At 41.0% G+C, this 7,227-nt stretch overlaps 1 protein-coding gene across 2 annotated transcripts in view; it reads left to right on the top strand.

Annotated features, from left to right (window-relative positions):
• Nucleotides 1–7,227, top strand: part of LOC126561821 (nucleolar GTP-binding protein 1) — a 331,194-nt gene that overhangs the window by 24,080 nt on the left and 299,887 nt on the right. The window lies entirely within an intron of this gene.

Below are 7,227 nucleotides of genomic sequence, written 5' to 3' on the forward strand. Positions count from 1 at the left end.
TGGCCTTGGGTTTCAGTGGGTGAATAGTCCTAATTCTCCCCAGCGGATCACACTCATTTCGGTGTGATCAAGGCTGGTAGTAAGTGTTTGTGAGGAGAAGGAAAAAAAAGGATTGAAGAGTTTTAAATTAATCCCGGCTAGAGATAAAAGCTCAAATGCCGGCACCAATGGGTGGCAGTTAAAAGGGATGGGTCGTTTATGAAAACCATGGGAAAATTGTATTTATATTGATCGTTAGAGTTTCGTTTTTCTCACTCCAATCTTTACGTGTGGTTGTGTTTATGTGGGATGGGAATGAATGTAACCTTACTTAAATATTGTGTTTCGTATAGCTTACTAGCTTGTATCCATGCTTGACGATTGGATAAGGTAACATTCATCAATTAAATCTCGGTTCAAAGTAAAAGCCCAAACAAAGTTGGAGATACTCAAGGTAAGGAAGCTGTTTGTGGCTTATCTTACACGGACAACTTTTCAGGGAGAGGAAAAGTAAAATAAAAGAGAAAAATCCTCTGCAGAAATAAAGGAACATTCCGTTTTTCGACTCTGGCTTAGGAGTCTGTTACATGGAAGCATAATTTGAGATGATTTTTAAAAACGTAAGTTAATTATTCATTTGAAATATACTAGCAGATCGATTGCTGATCTCTCCTCAGATCCGCGAGAGTAAAAATTGAAATGAAACTACTATTTTTAAAAATAAAAAATGAATGTAATTTTTATCGTTCGCAAGTATCTTCACCGTACATAAGTCGCACTGAACAACTGAAAAGTTAAACTTGCCTAGATCATGTGTATAGCTTCATGCTCCGGAGCGCTACGCACAAAGCGAGTAAAATGAGGGAATAAAAGCGAACATCAAAGCATGACACACCTCAGTACACAGCTTCATACTCACAAGCTCCACAACCTAACCACATACACACACACCCACAAACCCACTTTGCCCGGTAGGCAATAAAAGGTGAAAAAGTTTTTCCCCGACCGTGGTGGGTGGTGGAGAAGATACTTTGATGCAAAATTGATCCACCCGGCGATGAGCACGGCGGCTTGCGATTTGCTCACCTTCATCTTCAAGTCATCGATCGGGCCGCCGAGGTAAAGCGCCAGAATGAAGGTGTAAAGATAATATGCGAAAAAGTTGCACACGCTAGCACACAGCCCTTGCTTGACGATCGTAATAAAAATAATCGTAAAATCAAAAATCGATAATCGACTGAAAATCATCACAGCTCACCGAAAACATCGGGACGAAGCAGATAAATGTAACCCTGTGACTGTGACTGTTGGGAGCTGGAGTGATGGAGCTAAATGGTGGAAAAATTATCTACGAACCGTTTCCAATCACCGACGAATGAAGTACTGAATTTTGACTTCTCTTCACCAGCTCACGGGGTACAGTGAGAGAAAACTAGCTCTATAGTTTCCCTTGAAATTGAAAGCCTTTAAGGACACGGCAAAAAATAGCACCACAGTTGGAAAGGAATTCAGTTGGCATGGATTCTACTGGCAGATTTTTTGGCAATGTATGAGCTAATCGAGTGGAAAATGTTGCCTGCCAAATAGCTTGAAACGCCTCTAGCAAGTCTCAGCATGTTTGTGGTTTTTTTAACGTTTGATTGTTGCCTTGGTGAGATTCATTTTCTTTTTGAAGATGTGAAAGCATAATTTAGACATAATGATAGACCTGGTTTTTAAGGTTTTATCTATAAAATTATTAAAATCTGTTAGATATACTCAACGCAACGGTGCAACAATTGAATACTTGTCCTGCAAAACCATCACATAGCTCCGGTAGAAAAATTATAGCCTTAACGGATTCTTAAAAAAAAGATCCATATAAACTTTGCCTGCTATACTAAATTCAAACTGTTCAATACTATAGAAAATGTTCCTTTATCAGAATATGAAAATAGCACCGAGGTTTTTTTCAAACAATTTTTTTCCAGAATTTGTACTGAAAATAACACAATACGGCAGTTTACTGCCTTTTAAAAAAAGAAATAAAATACTAAAAAATATTATCTTCCACGGTTCTCAGCTTATTCAGTATTCGGCACAGATGAGCTCATTTTCAATTATTTGCTGCTATAAATACAATCACGAATGGTAGACCAAAGGCTGTATCGAATGGATACATACCCGTAGAAATTACTCAAAAATCTTAATCTATAATTTTTTTACTAAGTCACTTTATAGCTCTAGTCCATTTAGAGTCATGAATCTCATTTAGCAGCATTAACTTGCTGCTAAATGAGATCTTATCTCTTTCAAGACTTGCCACGGAAGAGTCACCTTATTTCTAGCATCTGAATATCTTTCGCGTTAAGTTTCTTTCTCGTTGACATCGATGCCAATGGAAGCTTTATGTGGAAAATCACACTGTCTCTCGTTTCATCAAACTATGGAACATCCACAATCAATTTAAAAACAACAAAGAAATCTTTTATGGAGGCAAAAAGAACCACCAACCACAAGGTGAAAAGTGATATAAATTCCATTTAAGTAATGGCCAAATGATAACACTACTGTTAGCTGCCAAAATAGAATGAATACGATGCTTAGCGTGTTTTTTCTCTTTCTCTTTCCAGCCATATAACTATGTTGTGAAGTGTTTTCATTTGCCATTGTTTCACAGTAATAGATTGCTCTAAAGGATCCTTTTATTTTGTATTTTCCCAGTTCCGTACTTTTTGCCTTGAAGCGTTTATTTTTATTACATGTGTTTGAGAAGTCCACATCTGGAGAACATGAGGAAATTGTGCGACGCTGGCTGGAGGCTACTATATACAAGGCGATGAAATAAAATTATCGCTAATGATTTTCTTCGTCAGATGTTTTTTTTCTCTTTAGCCTGTCCTGAGCTTTCTTTGTTCTGCTTTTTTCCCCCTTGTATGCCAATAAATCTACTTACTGTAGGAAGAGGTCGTACAGGATAAGCCTGGGAAAAGATAGCATTGGAGCAAATGTTGCAGAATTCTCGTACGTACGTACGGAAACAAAATTTAGTATTTAAAATCACAGAAAAACTTCACTTAATGGCCTGCAAAACAATTAGCACGAGCAACACAAGATTGGTTTTAATTGGCAAAGGGTTTTCTACAACTTCTATCGGTGCTGGAATGTATTAGTTTATAGAAAAACCGCCAACAGGACATAATCTTGGTTAATTGAAAAAACGCTGCAGCAACATGCAAGGCCACACTCTAAGCAAACAATCATCCAAACCCACTGAGTTATTTGGGAACCATTCGTGTGATGCAGTAATGCAGCTACTGCGGTAGGAAAAGCGTGCAAAGCAACGTTCCAACGTGCTCAGCGACCACTTTCGGGGGGCAGTAATTTCGTTTAGGGTTGGTTGCTTTCGAACCCCAGCTTGCATGTACACGGGAAAACACATTTACACGGTCCTATATCTACCATACGTTTGCCAGGCAGGGAAAACCCATAAAACTACGACGAAAAACAGTCAGGAGACAAGGCTTTAATGAGAGTTATTTCTCTTTTTCTGCGGTGGGAGGCGTTGCACGGGTTCAACGGGTTCTACAGATGACTCTGGAGGCTGTGTACGTGTAAACGGGCTGGGTGTCCTGGCGAGCAAACAAATTATGCTTATGCAAATTGTAGCATTTTTGCGGTTACTCACTTAATCCCCGGAAATCGTTTGAAATAATTTATTTATGCTCGAGCATTCCGTTAATGGGTCGTTGGGACGCGTCCAGCATTGCCGGACGCTGGATCTCGCATTCGCAACAATTAAATAATGCGATAACGATTGCAAACAATTGTCGCCGTGAAGCGTGAAGGTTTGTGACCGTTGTTAAACATATTTCGCAACGAACGTTGAAGCGCATCACACCCGGGGAAAAAGCTTGTTTTAGGACCATTGAAGTGCACACACCACAAACTGGATTAATAAGAACCACCTAAAATTATGCACCATATACTGCTGCATTTTTGCAATAGGAGTAACTGGCCCGATTTTAATACCACTCTAAACTATGCAGTCCTAATGCACCTCACGAGGGTTTAAACACGACTGGCAGAGTGTAATAAAGTCAACGAGCGAAAAAATAATTACCACTTCGGTAAGAGCTTAAATCAGTGGATCGACGCTTGCAATGCACACAAGTCATGGAAGGAAGCGCTGGGAGAAAGCGGCGCAAGGAGACACAGGGGGCTGGTAAATAATAATGTAAAAATCTATTACACTTTCGAGTGCACGCAAATATGGCGTTGAACTGGCGTATGGTGTGAATGCGTTTATCAGCATACACGGTTACACGGGTGGCGTCGGAATTTATGCAATGCAAAACATCATTTATTTACACGCGCTCGATTACAGCGGACTGTTGGGGTACCTAAACGTACCAATAGTTGGGTGTGTGTGTGATCGGCCGGGTGTGACAAAGTCTCATTTCTCGTGGTCCCGGTTGAGAACCAGAAAATGGGGTTAATGGCGGTGTTTTGGAGGTTCACTAATGGTGTATGGTTCGTGCAGCTTAAAATATTATTTAATTGTGAGTAATGTTTGAACCGTAATTTATTGTAGCAAAACACTTATTAAAATAATGGAATAAACTAGCAAACTAAACATTATGGCAGATTAATTTCAATACTTTCTAATTTTTCACCATTTTCGACAATTCGCGATCCATCTTATAATGTCCTCAAATAAACCGTTTTGGATTTCCTTTCATTTGCTGAAGACTAAACTTATTCTTTTTCATTATTTCGTTAACGTTCGTCAAGTCGAGTAGCAAATGAAAAGCGTGAAACCCACAAACCGAAATGAAGCTTATTTTACGTGTTCTACGGAGCGAAAGGAGTATTCCTTCGTAGTTCAGGATCAGCATTTTTCTAGGTTTAAACCGGACTGGATGGCTGCAAAAACTTAAACAGAAAGTAAATCTGCAGCAACTGCTAATCCAAGTAACAAGCTTGCGCCACATAACGCTTTCGAATAAGCGAGTCAATACTAAACTGAAGTCGTCGGGAACAATTTGACGCCAAAGGTGTGGAGCCATCAATGCGTTTACAAGCAAATCGGGTGAAATATCACCTCAAGATAGAATGTACGGGGCTGGGAAACAATTTGAGTCCCTGAAAAAGCTTCTTTGAAGTTCGAGCCATGATCGATGAAGCTATCAATGATCCAGAGCCTTCTTTATAGATTTGAAAAAGCCAACTGGATTTCCACAATGTCCGGAAGCATGTCAGATGAAAGCGACAGAGAACTTTCGTAGCCTAAAATATTTATTTAAAAAATTAAGTGAAGCAGATGACAGTTCTTCCAGAAAAGATGCTTTATTTTCAATTCTAATCAACAGACCTTAAGTTGATTTAATTCAGGTTAGTACAATCTAATATAAATCTCAAATTAAGGTAATCTATAATTAAATTTTCAAAAGAACAAGCTCAACATTTACTGCAGTCTTACCGTTATGCCGTGGGTAAAATATTGCTTCACATTGCTAAATACTCGTCAATAAAGAAAGCTTAGAAAATGCTTATATCAAACAACATAAGTGGAAGAAAAAACACTTAACGAGCTGCTAACTAGCGCACCGTTCATTCATCATCCATTATTTGTTTATACACAACCTCTGATGCAGTATGGGGTTTTTCCCGTGCTATACAGCCCTGCATTTTGCTTCTCGTTTTAAATCCGCCATTAACATCAAGATGCACCTACAGCTGCATCAACATGACTCTGTCCCCTTTACGCTCGCTCCCTCTTTACCGCTCTCTTGCACATCCATCACACTAATGACTCGCGCGATCGTACCAAACGAAATGCTCATCAGCACTTCATTTTATAGTCAACCCACCCGGCGCTGGTTACGGTTGTGACCGATAGAAGCAAAACCGGACTGCACAACCCCTATTCCCCGTGTGTGGTTAAAGGGTTTGTTGGGATGGGTGCAGAATGTTAGATTATGCGCGGCAGATAATGCTGGGGGAGACAGCAATAGGCACCACAAGCGCCAGTGTGTGTGTGTGTGTGTGTGATTGTGATTGTTTGCTTTGTACGAGTGAAAGCGAAACAGTGAGCTTAGTGCACGGAATCACACCAGTGGTTGTTCGCCCGCTTGCAGCTCTATAAGCGAGACAACACGTCATGTGAAGTAAGTCGACCCCGCGCGAAGAGGGGTTTGGCTGATGACGTTGTTGGGGTTGCGAATGGTTGGGGCCATTCAATTTAACTCATCCCGAACGAACGAACGAACGAATAAGGACGGGTAGTGGAAGGGCAGTGAATCTTAAATACGGTTAAATGAACGAAAAAGCGCAAAAAAAGTAGAAGCAAAAGAGCAACACCATAAAGTCTATATAAAAGCAATTGATTACTCATCACCACCACCAGTCGGTTGTGCGCGTTGGAGTAGGAAGGCTTTCACGTTTCAAAACCTCGTCACCGTGTCACACTTCTGGGCAGCTTCGACGTTCACGAATTGTCACGCTGTGCCGGCGTAGGTTAATGTTTGGTTGGCCCTGAAGGCGCCGTTCGTTGCGGCGCAACAGTCGTCACAAATATTGTGCTGTGTTGTGTCTGTGGAGTGCTCTAAAAACTGGCCGATTCTCAGACGCAGCTTGATGAGAAGCTTTAAGGTTTGGTGTGTAGGAAGTCGCGCCGTTTCGTGGAATAGTGCCAAAGGTTGATCTGTAAAAAAAAGCAACCGTATAGAGCATGAGGGATAAGTGAAGCAAACATGAAGTTGAAAAAGTGACATCCCTGTTGTTTGTTTTTTTTCCCTCCTCCTTTTACTCGATGCAACCAAGTGGAAGGGTGCTACATTGTGCAAACATTTTCGGTGATATTGCGCCATTGCGCTCCCTCAGAAGGGCAGCTTTCGAACCCGTTCTTGAACGTTCAACCGAGTGTGTGGCTTGCTGGCGTGCCAAGCATCGTTATATCGCGCGAAAACACAGCAGCTCTGCTGATACAACATCTGCGGTCGTTATAGCAACGGCTAGCTTTTGTGCTGTACCATTATTTAACCTACAGGTCTACAGGTCTTTTTTTGTCCAATTCCTTTTTCACTATCTCTCCCTTTGTTTCTCTGTCTCTTTCCGCTTTTGAAGGTAGTTTGGTAGTTTTGGAGTGGGTTTTACTGAAGCACTGACGCGACGGTGTGCCATCGTCATCGTTCGCTTGACATTATCGAGCGGTTGTATCTGCTCAAGTGCCCGATCTAAGTGATCCAACCGCGCGCGCTGTTGTCC

The sequence above is a fragment of the Anopheles maculipalpis genome, chromosome 3RL (genome assembly GCF_943734695.1).
Source record: "Anopheles maculipalpis chromosome 3RL, idAnoMacuDA_375_x, whole genome shotgun sequence".
Taxonomy (NCBI): Eukaryota; Metazoa; Arthropoda; class Insecta; order Diptera; family Culicidae; genus Anopheles; species Anopheles maculipalpis.